This window comes from Euprymna scolopes, chromosome 12, assembly GCF_053919585.1.
Source record: "Euprymna scolopes isolate OS-2025 chromosome 12, ASM5391958v1, whole genome shotgun sequence".
NCBI classification, from domain to species: domain Eukaryota; kingdom Metazoa; phylum Mollusca; class Cephalopoda; order Sepiida; family Sepiolidae; genus Euprymna; species Euprymna scolopes.
This window is the reverse complement of record NC_136493.1, coordinates 114,416,492-114,433,263: the sequence shown is the minus strand read 5'-3', so window position 1 is coordinate 114,433,263 and position 16,772 is coordinate 114,416,492. Positions and strand designations below refer to the sequence as shown.

The following is a 16,772-nucleotide window of genomic DNA, read 5'->3' as shown; positions in this document are numbered from 1 at the left end:
GAACTACTACTATGATGCTGCTACGGTATGCTTCCCTTATTTCTCTCTTTCTCTCTACTCTTCCCTTCCTTTCTTCTCTCAACGTCACCAGAAGTTTCAGCCAATCGGAATAAAGGACTGTCCTGGAGGGAGATACAACAGAAGAAATCTCTCTCAGACATGCGGGAACGATAGAATCATCAACATGCGACGGACTCGTTTCCCTGGGTAAAGACTTTTATCAAAGAAATGTACCATCCTCTTTATACCCCAATATCTTGGAAACCTTTATAAAACACCATCAATCCTAAAGTCTCGCCGCACTTAATTATAACCAATGTTTTCTTTTCCACAACCGTTCTTTTTCAGCACTCTTGTTCTCTCTCTAATTTCGGAGGTGCCCCAAAAAGGGGACCAACCAAAATGGTGACCCTTTTTCAAACGTCGTTAAAATCTATGGTAACCATAATTTGGTGAACGCCCGATGTGCGTATTTCCACGCAATCTTCAAAGAACAAAAAAAAAAAAAACGAAAATGATGAGAACGTGACAGAGTAAAAAAGAAAAAGCCTTTCTAAAACTACAGTAGAACCTTACAAAAAAAAAGTATATATAAATCCGCTTTCCAAGAAATGCCGATAATAGTAGAAAAATAATTAAATATATATATATATATATATATATATATATATATATATATATATATATATATATATATATTTTTTTTTTTGCTATTTTTGTGAAACGGTTTATGCTAAATAAGGCAAAACAAACAAACAAGAAAAATAAGCAGTAAAAAAAAAAAAAGAAAAACAAAACTTTTTTATATGACTCTCACCAGATAAATGACTAAAATTAAATCTGGTCTAAAAACTATTCTGTAACAACAAAAAAGTGACTTTAAGAATCAATACAGAATCCCAAATTTCATTCTGAAACACACACACACCCGCACACAGAAAAAGGAACCTTCTAGACGCACGCGTGTGAAGCCAATTTTGGAACACGTGTATGCATCGACGAACTCAGTTTTTTTTTTCTTTAAGAACATTGACTATATATTCACACACACACACACATACACACACACACATATATATATTTATATATATAAAAAAAAAAATTTTAATTGACGCTATTTCTCCAAGCATCTCCTGAAATTAACCTCTGGTGAGTACTCGCTTTTCTCTCTTCTTGCTTCAGCCATTTCCCTTAGTCGCAGCTACAAATAAATAATAAAAAAAAAATAAATAAATAATAATAATAGTAACTAATAATAATCATAGGAATAATAATTAATAGTAGTAATAATAGTAATATTAATAATTAGTAATAATAATAATGGACGCACAACAGGTTAGCGTAAAACCTCCACAATTTATGGAGACGAATATCGAGGGATGGTTTTCGATAATAGAAGCTCAATTCCACTTCAGACACATTACGAGCGATGATACTAAGTTCTATACGGTTATCAGCGCATTACCGCCTGACATGGTAACAAATATACCACCAGCAATTCTGCAGTAGCTAAACTACGTGAAGTTAAAGGAGTCTGTGTTATCTGCATATGAAAAGACCAGACCTGAACTCCTGGAAAAGTTGATGAGGACTACTACATTAGCTGGTCGTCCGTCATTATACCTCCAGGGGATGGTAACGGTCGCACATAGAATAGGGGCAAGCTACGAGATAGTGCGCCATAAATTCATACACGCACTTCCGAAGCAAATCGCTCCAGTAATAGCAGCCACACTGAAATGCCGTTAACGGAGTTGGGTCGACTATCTGACAACTTGATGCCGTTAATAGAAAATATGTCAGTATTTCAGGCGGTTGAGAGTCGAGCTGGGACAAACGACCATATTGCCACCAGACTAGTGAAACCATTCCAGCCGGCCTATGTCCATATAGAAGGAAACAGCAGCCGCAGATATGTAGAGCCCATATATATTTCGCGGAGGAGGCTCGTACAGGTAAGCCATGGTGTACGTGGCCAAAGAAAAAGAGTAGCTTACAGACTCCGCCTAACTTGCGCCCTTCCTCCCCCGCCCCTAGTGATTCGGAAAACTAGAAAGGCGGATTGCATTTGATCCAGTAGTGCCGCCGTTATTAAAAGTTTCTGCTAAAATAGGAGTGTCTAAAGTCAATTTTATCATATACAGGAGCCAGTGTTTCCATTTTACCGCATTCCGTAGTAAATGGAATTACTCTGGAGCCAACTCCTGTTCATATCTCTACCGCTAACGGTGAAAGCATAAAATACTATGGTCAAACAAACCTCAAAGTTAAGATATCCCGTTTGAGAAGATCTTTTCAATGGAGTTTTGTGATCGCAGATGTCACTAACCCTTTGTTAGGATTTGACTTAAATTTAACATTATAGTGGATTGTAAAAATAGATCCATCCGTGATAATGTAACAGAGCGTGAAATTACAGTCAATGCAGTAACGGTAACCGATGCTGTAGTGATTAACAAAATAGACCTAGCGGATTATGTTACAGAAGTAATAGGTAAATATAATAATGTGCTTTCACCACATAGCGACACAAACAAAGACTATGGTGAAGTGTATCAAAGGATTGATACAGGCAGCCATGTACCAGTCTTTGCTAAAGCCAGACAACTTTCCGGTCCTAAGTTAGACGCAGCACAGGCAGAATTTAAAAAGTTACTAAATACGGGAGTTATTCAGCCTTCCAGTAGCGAGTGGGCAACTCCTTTGCACTTAGGGAAGAAGCTGGATGGGTCATATCGAGCGTGCGGTGATTTCTGTGCGTTAAATAGCATTACCAAAACAGACTGCTACCCGGTACCATACATAAATTCCTCCTGCACACAGTTAGCTAATAAACAATATTTTTCCAAAATAGATTTAACTGCAACATATCATCAGATTAAGGTACACCTTGAAGATGTGCCTAAGACAGCAGTAGTGACACCTTTTGGTTTGAGTTTAATTACATGCGATTTGGTTTAAAGAATGCTGCGGCTACATTTCAGCGTTTTATGAATAAAATATTTTTTAAATTAAATTGCATATTTATATATTTAGACGACATACTAGTTTTTAGCAAAAGTGAACAACAGCACAAGGAAGATTTAGATAGAGTATTTAGGATCCTTAGTGATAACAATTTAAAGATTTCCTTAGATAAGTGTGTATTCGGAGTACCAGAGTTAGATTTCTTAGGCCTTCACGTAAGCAAAGAAGGCTTGTTGCCTACTTTAAAGAAAATTAAAGAATTTGAAATTTTCCGATACCTAAGGATTCAAAAAGCTTACATAGATTTCTGGATATGACAGGTTTTTACCGCAAATTAGTCCCTAATCATGCATCCATAATTTTACCACTATCCAAACGGATAAGGTTGGATCCTGAAGCAAAGACCGAGCTTAATGAGGAAGAAACTAACGCCTTCAAAACAATAATAAGCAAATTATCGGAAATTACGGTGTTAGCTCATCCACAGTCTTCAGCTACAGAATACCACTTAGTTACAGATGCTAGTCAATACGCCACTGGTGCTGCATTACACCAGTTGATAGATAAGAAACCAGTACCTATAGGTTTCTTTTCCAAGAAATTTTCTCGAACCCAAGCCAAGTATTCCACATTTGACAGAGAGCTACTAGCAACTTATTTTTCAGTGGTACATTTCTGCCACCTCATAGAAGGTCGTCACATGAAGCCATTTTATAGTCGGACACCAGCAAAGTCAAATCGACAACAGCGACACTTACCAGTGCTTACCGAATATATTGATAACGTGGAGTACATTAAAGGAGCTGAGAATATAGTTGCAGACTGCATGTCTCGGCCTGCATTAGCTGTGCAGATAGATGCATGCGACTTGGCTGAAATAGCCCAGGCACAAAAAGGTGATGATGAAATAAAGTCATACACTAATTTGAAAGAATATTGTGTGTCAAGCGAAGTCGGCTCAGTCCTATGCGATACTTCAACTAAGTACCCCAGACCGTTTATCCCAAAAGAGCTTTGTCAAGCTATTTTCAACAGTTTAGATAGCTTGCCGCATCCTAGTATGGGAGCATCTATAAAACTGGTCAAGTCCAGATACTTTTGGCCTAGTTTAGATAAAACGATTAAACAATTTTGTGCAGAATGTGTAGTGTGTCAACAATCAAAAATTCACAGACACACAAAGTCTGCAGTCCAAGAATTTTAGTTACCATTTGCACGTTTCCAGACGGTATATATCGATATTGTTGGACTCCTGTCCTTAACGCGCAATGAGTCCAACCCTTACCTGAGCCCTTACAAATATTTGCTTACTTGCATTGATCGTGCAACTCGCTGGATTGAAGTACAGCCTATGACTGAGATAACTGCACAGTCGGTAGCAGAAGCGTTTATCAATGCATGGATAGCTCGATTTGGAGTCCCACTGCATGTTGTAACTGACAGAGGTATCAGTTTGAGAGCAAATTGTTCCAGGAATTAGCCAAGGTAGTAGGTTTTTACTGATTGAGGACAACTTTGTATCACCCTCAAAGTAACGGTGTGATCGAAAGAGCACACCGTACCCTTAAAGCGGTAATAATAGCTCGAAAAGGATCATGGATGAAAGCGATACTGGTGATTCTGCTGGGTATACATAGCACCCCTAATGAATCAGGTTTTTCCCCTTTTACGTCTGTTACTGGAGTTCTGATATTGATTCCTCAGCAGTTGATTCACAAGCAGAGAGTAGAAGACACTCCAGTTAATAACCAGTACATACGTAATTTGTGTGAATGGATGTCCCAAATTGATGTACTCAACAACAGAAAAAGATATATCCATGACAGTCCCAAAACATTTATACCGAAAGGTTTATCTTCCTGTGAAAAAGTATGGCTCAGAGTTGATCGAGTTAGGAAACCATTAGAAGCACCGTACTCAGGTCCTTATGAAGGTTTTACTCGATCAGATAAGCATTATCAGATCGATATGAACAACGGTACTCATACACACGTATCAATAGATAGATTAAAGCCGTACATAGAACCAACTAGTACTAATAAAATTAGACTGACTAAGAAGGCACAGACAAATGATGGTACTACTAATGATAAACTTATTAAGACAGACGATACCGACAAAGTTGAAGATAAAATTGCTGACACATATAAGTCTAGATCTGGTAGGGAAGTAACATGGAAAAAGAAAAATGAGTACTTTTATTTTTAACAAATTTAGGCAATACACACATATAATAATTCTGTGGAGGGTACTTAACTCTGTTATTTGGAGGGGGACTTGTGTAGTGAACTACTATTATAATGCTGCTACGGTATGCTTCCCTTATTTCTCTCTTTCTCCCTACTCTTCTACTTTTCTCTTCCTTTCTTCTCTCAACGTCACCAGAGGTTTCAGCCAATCGGAATAGAGGACTGTCTTGGAGGGAGATACAAAGAAGAATTCTGCCTCAGACATGTGGAAACGATAGAAGCATCAACACGCGCCAGACCCGTTTCCCTGGCTAAAGACTTTTATCAAAGAAATGTACCATCCTCTTTGTACCCCTATATCTTGGAAACCTTTATAAAACATCATCAATCCTAAAGTCTCGTCGCACTTAATTATAACCCAATGTTTTCTTTTCCACATCCATTCTTTTTCAGCACTCTTGTTCTCTCTCTAATTTCGGAGGTGCTCCAAAAAGGGGACCAACCGAAATGGTGACCCTTTTTCAAACGTCATTAAAATCTATGGTAACTGCCATATTCTCTTAATAGTCGCATAAACACTACGTTTTGTATTATTAATGTTGGTGGCTAGTGCACTTACTGATCCACGCTATTTTTTAAATCGTATTTCCAAATTTAAGTAAAGTTTTATGTTTTTTTATTCAATTGTAAGGTTAAAGTATAGAATAGGTACAAAACACCCTCCCCATGTTAAGAATGGCTTAGTACCTTAATGTTATCAACTTTGTTACATCAAAAACAAATGCCACAGTTTTCTTTTTTTAATGTTTTAACTTAATAAAAATATAGTTAGTTTTAGCATCCAAAATTACAAGATGCAAAAATAATTCGGTACTCATGCACTTATTGATCCGTGGTGAAATAATAACGTTATTATTTAAAAAGCCATTCTTAACATGCAGAGGGGGAGGTGTTTTGTACCTATTCTATACTTTAATCTTACAATTGAATAAAAAAAAAACGGTGCTAGTGCAGAGAGTGATCCGCGCTATTTTTAAAATCTTATTTCCAAGTTTAATTAAAGTTTGTAGTGAATAATACATAGCTTACCTGAGTGTAGTTGCCGGAGGTGAGGGTGCTCTTCCAACAGTCAAGAAGAACAATAGCCTTGTGGTTATTTATACTAATAGAGTAATTGTTATAAAAACCTTCCTCCTTTGTGAAGAGTTACTTCATTCCTTTATTTTTGACTCTACCAGCGATTTCAACCTTTTATTTATTTTTATTACCGTCGGATTTTTTTTTCTACACGACGCTTTTTTTTCCCTTTGTCTTACTGTTATTTTTAACAGTTGTTTTTTTTTTTTTCTTGGACTTTCTTTTAACCGTCTTTTTAACGGTTCGGCTATGGCCGCTTTGGCGAGCCAAACGCCTATTGTCGTCGACATTACTGAAGCAGAAAACGGCACTACTGCTACGCCAAACAACTGGACCAAACCACCGAAAGTGGATATCAACGTCAATGAATTTATTGAAAAGGCAAAACAATGCCTGGATCTTGTCACCGACAAGGGTTTAATCGTCAACGTGCCAAGGTTGGAGGAAATCCAAAAAAAGTGTCTGACTATATTTATAGTCGACAGAAAGTGTAAAAAAGTTATAAGAGCAAATGCAGATATCGTCACCAACCTTTTGGCTACAGCTGGTTTTAGACCCTTGCGCATCGTCAAGTGCAAGGGCTACAACACATGGAGTGTACTTTTCAACTCCCAAGATGACTGCCTAACTATCTCACAAAAAGAGATAATAACTCAGAACTATATTCTAAGATCAGAATATATGGGAAAAAGACGGACTACGGTGTCCGTTTTTAATGTACCTCACCACATTGAAGGAGAACACATCGGCGCCTTCCTTCTAAAATATGGCGAAATGGTTTCAGTGCAGGTGGACGAGTTCCACGGCATATGGTCTTATGACATCCTCCTCGATAAGGCAAACTTCGATACGATCCCTGTCTTCCTCGAGGCAGGAGAGGAGAAACTCCCTATAATAGTGGCTGGAAGAAGGCCGACATGCTGGAATTGCAGCGAAATTGGCCACCTCACGTCAGAGTGCCCCTTAAAAAAACCTCCACCAAACACCAAAAATTCCAGCGGACAACACTTGGGATCCACATCAAAAAGCGTTCCCAAGTCGCCTACCAACAAAACAGAATCGGACGAAATCCTCAGGGGAGAACCCTGGCAAATCGCCCCTGGGAGAAAAACCCCTGGACGCCTGAGCTTTGACGAAATAAAAGAACAGGCAATGCTGCAAAATGACCCCGGAAAAGAAAAGTATCTCGAAATTGTCAAATTAAAAAAGAAACTAGACGCTCAACGCCCATCGCCCAAATCCCCATGTAGACCCACTTCTCCGAAACCAAGCCCCAAATCCCTAACCAACCCTATCACCCAGTCTCCTACAAAGCCAAAAACTCCTTCCCCCCTCAAAATGCCTCCTCCAGTTACAACTCCGATCCCTTATAAACAGCCCAAACTAACACATTTAAGCCCCTCAAAAAAACACAAACCCTCCTCTCCCATTCCATCCACCTCTGCGACCACTCACAACACTCCCCTTGCATCTCCTTCTAAAAACACACATTCTGCTATGGACATTACCCCCTCGCCTGAACACAAAAAAAGACTCTCTACCTCCCTGGCAAAGACATCTGCATATTAAACCAAGCCGCCATCAACAACCATAAAAACTTTAAAGGAACTGACCTCACAAAACTAATTGAGTTCAAGGAGGTGGGGGCGAAACTAGTAGATACCCCTGTAAATTTCCCAAACGCCAAAAGAATCCTAACCGTCGTTCGGAAAAAAGAAGAGGCCAAGGACCTTTGGCTAATGCTCGAAGAAGCAAATAAAGCCTTTAACCTTCCCACTCCCCTTGTTGTGCTTAAAGATAGCGATATAAAAAACCTTAAAAAATGTTGTGTTGGGAGGGTCCCGGTAAAAATGCACCCCTCCCTATATAGGATAGCAAAACTAACCTATCCTTTGCATGTCGGTGGTATCTCTCGTGACGGCCTCATCGATACTACGATGGGTACTTATTCCCTCACGAGAGCCGTCGGTATGCTCACGACCGCGATGTTCGTTCCTGGTTCCCAACCCTAAGGTACCACCATGGATCTCAAGCTTGCTAGTTTAAATGTCCGAGGGCTAAGGGCCGACTCGCGCAAATGGCGCTTGAGTTTGGACCTGCAGCACCTCGGAGTGGATATGTGTTGTGTGCAGGAAACCCACCTTATTCCTGGTGACCATTTGGGTGCAATGTCTAAGACCTTTGAGGCTTACTCAGCGCGCTATAATTCTCGCTCGAGAGGGGTTTCCTGGCTAGTTAAAAGGTCTCTAGATGCGTCATGTGACCCGTGTTACTCGGATCCGGAGGGAAGACTATGTGTTTTGGATGTTACCATAAAGGGTAGGGCATTACGTCTTATTGGGGTTTATGCGCCCAATAGCCATTCTGAGCTGGCTGGTTTTTTTCGGCAGATCGAGCAGTTCATAGATGTTTCCAGAACGGTTATCTTAGCGGGAGACTGGAACGCCGTCCTGGATCCCGAGTTAGATCGATTTGGGTTAACATCTAGGGGAACTAACAGAGATCGGGATGCTGTTTTATTTCGTGAATTTGTGGATAAGTTTGATCTTATCGACAAATTCCAAAATGAAAAGCCCCGTGACTTAGTGTGGACTTGGACAGGTAGAGGCGGCTCCGATTCGATACAGCTCTCGAGCTATATCGACCGGTTCTTAGTTAAGCGAGTCAACGTAGGAGTATTGGATTGTCCAAGTTTCCACAATATAGTTTACTCGGATCACAGACTTGTTCGTGTACGGGTAAACTTAGATAGACATAAGCCTAGATTAGCCGGTTACTGGAAGCTCAACACGTCGTTGTTCGATGTGAAGGGCTTCCGTGACGGGCTATTACTAACCCTACAGCGGGAATTGACGGGGGCAATTATTGGGAATAAGTGGTGGGTAAAAGTTAAGGAAGCCATTAGGTCCTTTGCTGCTGACTTTAGCAAAAGACTCAAACTAGATTCTAGGGCAGCTAAAGTGACACTAGAGTCTAGACTAGATCGGGCGGTGGAGGAGGGGGATAGTGCTAGCGTTAATATAATTAGGGCTCGGCTTGCCTCCCTTGCTGAAAAGGAGCACCAAGCCTTAGCGATTAGGGCTAGGTTAAAAAGAATGCCCCTGAAGCAACAAACATGGCCGCTGAACTGCGTGCAGAGGAGCTTAGGCAAGCGGCTGATAGGCACATCGCTCGTGTCACATTGCCGGACGGGCGTACCGTGACCACAAACCAGGGTGTGCTGGAGGCGTTTAGATCCCATTTCCAGGAGCTTTTTTCCATGGAACCCGGTCTGTCATTAGAACAGTTCGACACCTATTTGGCTGACTTTTCTCGTCTTTCGACGACCGAAGCGGCTAGGTGCGAAGGTGGCATAATGGAGGATGAAGTCATTGAAGCCTTAAAGCGGGTCGGCCTTAATAAGTCACCGGGGACCGATGGTCTTCCCTACGAAGTGTATTTGAGGTTGTCGCACATCTTTGTCCCCTTACTGACGGTTTTGTTTAACTCATGGTTTAGGAACGGCTCAATCCCCAAGTACTTTACCATGGGTGTGATAAAGCTTGTTCGAAAAAGCAAAGATGGTGGGGATGGGTTAGGTAATTTCAGGCCCTTAACGATGCTTAACGCTGAGTTAAAGATTTTGGCCAAGATTCTCGCAAATCGTCTGCAGCTTGTCCTGGCTCGTCTTATTAGCCCCGAGCAAACGTGTGCCGTGAAGGGCAGGACAATCCAGGATAACTTGCACTCGATACGCCTGATGATAGAAAAAGTCGACACTGAGGCCGCGCTGATCAATTTAGATCAGTCCAAAGCCTTCGATAGGGTTGACCATCGGTACTTGGGGGCTGTTTTATCGGCGGCCGGTTTTGGCCCGCAATTTTGCTCTTGGGTTCATCTTCTCTATGCTAACCCCGCGGTGATGGTAGAAGTAAATGGGAAGAGGTCGAGACCCTTCAGTTTGTCACGTTCCATTTGTCAAGGGTGCCCGTTATCACCCATGCTATATGTGCTTGCGATCGAGCCATTTTTGCGCAGGCTAAGGGTGAATCCGGTCCTACGCGGAATCACTTTGCCAGGTGTGGATGCCCAGGCGAAGTACTCCGCCTATGCCGACGACGTAACTGTGCTTGTAACGAGCAGTGCTGAGATTAGTGTCGTCGGTGTAGAAATCAGATTGTATGAAACGGTAACAGGGGCCAAAATTAACTGCAACAAGTCTTCGGGTTTGCGCATTGGTGCCTGGAGGGGTATGCCCCTTCAGGGGCCCTTTAGTTGGAGCGATGGGCCTTGCAAGATACTCGGCGTCTGGTTTGGTCCTGACCTCCAGTTGGAGAAAAATTGGTCGGAGGTTCTGAAAGCGGTACGGTCTGCAGCTTCACGGTGGATCAGTAGAAACCTTTCATTAAAGGGGCGAGCGGAGGTGTGTAATACCCACATCTATCCAATCGCTATTTATCGTCTATCAGTGCTTCCAATCCCGTCAGATACACTGCTATATTTGCAGAGGGCTCTTTTCAACTTCTTATGGCTTGGAAGGGCCCCTAAGGTCTGTCGCGATGTCTGCTACCTACATCCTTCTGAAGGCGGTCTAGGTATGCCAAACGTGGAGATTCGGCTATACACACTACGGCTCTACTACCTAGATCGAATGTGCACACAAGATAGGGAAAACGGTGGCCTCTGGATGGAGGACACTAAGAAAGCCTTCCCGGCTTTGAGAGGGGTGCACTACTCCGAGGGGGAGGCACACAGGTTGCCCCGAGGTGAATGTCCCTTCTATCGCGAGTGCCGGCGCGCACTGAAGTCCCTCTTAAGAGTGAAGGAAAGCCTCTCTAACACTCTGCTGTTGTCCCGAAAGGCATTATATCGGGTTTTAGTGAGGGGATCCGTAACGGATGTCATCGGTGGGAGGCTCCCTTTGACGAAGGAGCAGCTCCGCTCAATCTGGCCTTGGGCGCCTGGGTCAGGATGCCTCACTAACGACGAGGCTTCCCTGACCTGGCTGGTAATTCGGGATGCTCTCTGGGTCGGTAAGAGACTCCACTCAGCTGGCTTGGTGGACTCGCCTATTTGTAAACGGTGCGGCGATGAGGACGAGACTTTTATGTCACGCCTTCGTTTATTGTCGCATCGTGACGCCGCTGATTGAGTTTGTTACAGGTCTCATGGTCCGCATACTAAACACATCCTCATTAACTTTGGTTCCTATTAATGTCTGTAGCAATTGGGCTCCGACAACGGATAGGCTCAGAAAAGATTTGTGTTTGACCTTGCTAGCTGTGATGAGAGGTGTTATCTGGAACACACGTATGAAAGTGGTCTATGGATCTGAGGACTTTGCTCCCCTCGACCTTATACGACTCTTCCGTCATTATTTGAAGGATCGTATCAAGGCCGAGAGAGTTAGACTCTCTCCGTCAGACTTTGTTGAAAAGTGGGTGTCAGTTGCGCGTGTGTGTCGGGTGAGAGAAGCAAGTCTTGACTGGTTCTTGGATGTTCCTTAGAAAAAAGAATTTTGGGTGACAGGAACGAACGTCAGCCCTGACTCGTTTTTAGTCCAGAGTAGGTCACGATATAGGCAAGAGTAGGACCATTATTTAGGCTTCTTTGTTCATAACCTAGCTAGTGTGTGATAGCGATCATTAGGTCCCTTTTAAGTTTGCCCCCCCCCTTTTTTTTTTTTAACCCCACTCCCCTCCCCAATTAGGTGACAGGTCGCTTGATTCGCCAGAGATGCGGGTTCCCTTTCGAAGTTTTCGTAAGAGGTGTTTTAAATAAAGCGTTCGGACCCGCATCACCCTTTCGACTGGCGAATCGGTATATCTGCCATAGTTTAACAACAGGGGGGTCTTTTGTTACTAACATTGTAAATATTTCATTTGTATTTTGTATATAAAATTTTTATCTTCCCAAACCCCCCTTTCTTAAGGGTTTTAATTAGGTTATCATGGTATGATGTTCTTATGGTGATTGATGAAGGATGTATACGCTGATGGATGTATAGTATGAATGTGGTATTATGGTGTAAGTAGAGTGAAAGTAGGAACTAGTTAGGTTAGATTAGTTAGCACTAATCAGAGAAGACCGTCCTTTCCCCTCCCCCATCTTCGGCCTTGTGCCAAATTTTTCTGATTTTTTACTTGTAAATTTTCTGAAAATAAATACCTTCATTCCTTTATTTTTATGTTACTGTGGTTACAAGACCTGAGAAGAAGGTTGCAAAGAAGATTGTATTTTTTTTCGCAACCTCACTTCAGGTTAGCTACTCTCAGTTATATAATTTTTTTTCAACATGTTTTATATGTTTTTTTATTCAATTGTAAGGTTGAAGTATAGAATAGGTACAAAACACCCTCCCATACCCATGTTAAGAATGGCTTTTTAAATAATAACGTTATTATTTACATCCGGATCACTCTCTGCACTAGTACCAAAAAAAACATACCATAAAACTTTAATTAAACTTGGAAATACGATTTAAAAAATAGCGCGGATCAGTAAGTGCATTAGCACCAATAATTCCTCGACAACTATCGTTGCATTTTCATTTTTTGTAATGTAGTCGAGAAAAAAAAAAAGAAGGTAATAGATAGGTAGCTATCACTCACTCTATTTCCCCCATACTCACCTTGCCTCATCTCGTTTCAGGCTCTGATGTAAAGGACATCTGTTTTCACGTCGTCCAGCAACCAACAGAAGATGAGGACTTTCATTTATGTCCTTTACATCATGGAGCCTTCTAGACAGTGATCCAGTCCACCTCATATGTACTCACCCAGCGAGGACTCTTCCCATTTCCATTCCATATCCAGATACGCTACAACAGAACACCGACCACTCTAATTTATTTTTTTATAGGTAATTGAGATCGCTGACAACGAATGTGATAGTCGGACTTAGGGCAAATTTACCGTTTGCATGGTATTAACCCCTGTGACATAAAACAAAAACGATTCTCTTAATAGTCGCGTAAAGACTACATTTTGTATTATTAATGTTATAAACTTTGTTAGATTAAAAAAAAATCGTCGCAGCGTTTTTGGGTAATCTCCAAAAATACCGTTAGGGCTTACAACATGGCCGCCAGAAGAGTCACGTGATCCGGTTGATCCAAAACATGAATCGCCGTATTACGAAACCGGAAAACGCAAATTTAAAGCAAACTTTGACAAACAAGCATAATAATTAAGTACAAAAACAGTTTTTCAATATCATAATAATAAATAATTTATTTAGAACGGTCATTTAATTTTTTGTTGAGAAACAATCACAGTTTGTTTTTTAAAACAGGTGTCAAAAATTCCGCCTAAAATTCTGATACACCTAGTCGACCACTTGTTTGTTCTGAATAAAATACTTTTTATAAACACTGTTTTAACTAAAAACAACCTAAGATTGTTTCTCAAAGTTTGCCTATTTTTATAACAACATTATATCAACAAAAAATTAAATACAAACAAATTGTGATTGTTTGTCAAAGTTTGCCTTCAAGGCTGCGTTTTCCATTTGCACGATTCATGTTTTGGATCAACCGGATCACGTGACTCTTCTGGCGGCCATTTTGTAAGCCCTAACGGTATTTTTGGAGATTACCCGTTTTTGTTCTTGGGTTTGTATTACTGTACACATAGATTCGAAAAAGTTGTCAAAAAATAAATATATGACAAATAAATGTTATCAAAGGCAAGATAAGTTACTTTTCTACCTAACTGGATATATTTTTTATGTTTTTATTCAGTGTAACAATAACATGCTTATTCAGTTCGAAAAACATGCAGTGTTTACCGATTTTTTGGAAAATTCAAAATGGCGCCCGACTCTCTCTCTCGGAGAGGGTAAGTTTGGGAAAAAGTATTATAAATAATAAACTAGACAAAATACTGTTAGAAATTCGCTCAATATATGTTACCGTGACATAATTTGACATTCGGTTGTTTTTTAATAGTATTTTGTCTAGTTTATTATTTATAACATCTTTTCCCAAACTTACCGTGTTAAAGAGACATTCGGGCGCCATTTTGAATTTTCCAATACATCGGTAAACACTGCGTGTTTTTCGAGCTGAATAGACATGTTACATTGAATAAAAACACAAAAAATATATCCAGTTAGGTAGAAAAGTAACTTATCTTGCCTTTGATAACATTTATTTGTTATATATTTGTTTTTTGACAACTTTTTCGAATCTATGTGTACAGTAATACAAACCCCGGCGGGTTTTAACAGTATTTTGACTGTTTTTTTATTTATAACTCCTTTTCCCAAACTTAGCGTCTCAGAGAGAGAGAGAGTCGGCCGCCATTTTAAATTTTCCAATACATCGGTAAACACTGTTTTCGAGCTGAATAAACATGTTACATTAAATATAAACACGCAAAACATATCCAGTTAGGTAGAAAAGTAACTTATCTTGATTTGTTTTGTGACAACTTTTTCGAATCTATGTGTACAGTAAAACAAACCCGTAAATAGTTTAGTATATACAAAAAGTTGTTGTATTGTACTAACAATATGACTGTATATGTTGGATTGGAATTAACAAAGTTAAATTACAAACCTTTTTCTGTTTAGCAACGACAGTAAGTAAATAAATAGTATTGAGAAAACGCACGTGTAAAATTCTCAAGGGGAGATTACTCTAATTGTCTAAAGACCGGTGCACACAGAAATCTGTTGTCTGTAATATTTTATCCGGTTTTTCGTTTAGATTGAATTGTAGTGTTTGTTAGGTTTGAATGGGCCATTGTCGCAGGCATTATCTCTTCATTTAATATGGTTTACTGCTTATCTCCTGCTACCTTATCATTTATGAACAAGTGCAGACGGGGCAAGTGCTTTTGTTCCCACGCACATTTGTGCCACTAGTTTCCTCCACATTAAAAACTAACGTTGTGTTTAAATTTTCCCTCGCGGATGAGCTAATTAAATACAGAAAAGTACCTGTTAAGTTTTTTTGTTTTTTTTTTAATTCATGTTCGTTATTTACTTATTGCACGAGAACTGGGTAGGTATTTACCTCCTTCCTGTCGCGAGGGTGAGGATGTCACACAAGGTCGGAAGGTGGGCCGAATGAGCCAGCCAGCACTCCTAAAGAAAGAGCACCCTAGCCCTAAAAAATGGTTGTAATAAAATTAAATGGTCGACATTGTTCGAACATGTTTTCCCTCACATATACACACCCACATGTACGCACGCATATACGCACACACACACACACGCATATACACATCCTCATACATACACCCACATGTACGCACACACATATGCACAGATATGTACATATATTCACGTTCACGTATATACACTCACATTCACGCACACACACACACACGCTAACGTACACACATATACGCACACATACGCGCACAAGTACGCACACATGCGAAACGTCACTTCCCCTGAAAGGAATTCCAGACATGCGCAGTCAGAACACTCACCCCGATATAAAAGTCCACGACACTATTCAACTTCCTCTCTTTCTTCTCTTTCACCTGGTTTTGTCAACTAGGCAAGTTCGGCGTCAATAGCTCTGGGTTTTGAAGACTTTTCCACGTGGACGACTGCTATCATGAACGCACGGTTTTGCTGAGGCAAACATTCCCTTTTCTATTTTCCTTTCTACATGCGGGATGGCCATTTCTCGTCCTCGACTTCATTTCTTTCTTTTCCATGCATGTAGTCGTCAACACTTGAATGAACACGTGTTACACCTAAACCATTTTTATTTTCAACAGAAAATAAACGACATGTTTATTTCATTCCGCAATTGAGTTATTGTTTACTTCATTCCATTCGTTTCATTATTTTCTTTTGTAACGGGATTAGGATTCATATGTCCTAGTCCTTTACAACTAAATATTTTTTTCTTTTCTAGAACATTGTATTAGAAACTGAGCACCCCCTAAAAATCTTTAAATGTTGAATTTTTTGCAATTGTTTTCCGGCTTGGTAGATAAGTGTTCAATTGATAATAATCTGCTGAAAAAATTTAAAAAAAAAAAAAAAAAAAAGACTAAAAGAAAACATATGTAGGGGGAGGGCTCGTACACGTCGACCAAGTAAATGCTTATTTAGTTAGGATATTTGGAAATTTAGCAGCGAAAACAACAAACGTAAAAAGGGGTCAAAATTCAACTGCATAACATGAATGTTACCAAAGTCAAGACAAGTTACTCTTCTACCCACCTGGATAAGTTTTGCGTGCTTAACATATTTTAACATGTTTATTTGGTTTAGAAAAGAACTAGTGTCGAGTTGATAAGTTAAACCAACAACGATATGGTCGACCCCAAACATGCTGTCTCTGGAGAGTCGATAATGGCTTAAAACTGGGTGAGGGGGGATACTGATAGAAACTCACCCAATAAGTGTCACCGTGAAATAGGACAAATCTCCCCCGATTTATAGATAAAAATGTAAGCGAGAAAAATGTTGAGAAAGAAATTGCGTTTATTATAATGCAGAAGCTTCACCCAAGCCAAACATTTTACTCTCATT

At 40.3% G+C, this 16,772-nt stretch overlaps 1 protein-coding gene across 1 annotated transcript in view; it reads right to left on the bottom strand.

The window, feature by feature from the left end:
• LOC145291464 (EKC/KEOPS complex subunit LAGE3-like) overlaps positions 1–14,974 on the bottom strand; it is a 103,439-nt gene extending 88,465 nt beyond the window's left edge. Inside the window, exon 1 of the mRNA XM_080137323.1 lies at positions 14,833–14,974. The gene's annotated coding sequence lies outside the window, so the exon portion shown is untranslated. The remainder of the gene's footprint in view (positions 1–14,832) is intronic.
• Between the last annotated feature and the right edge of the window lie 1,798 nt (positions 14,975–16,772).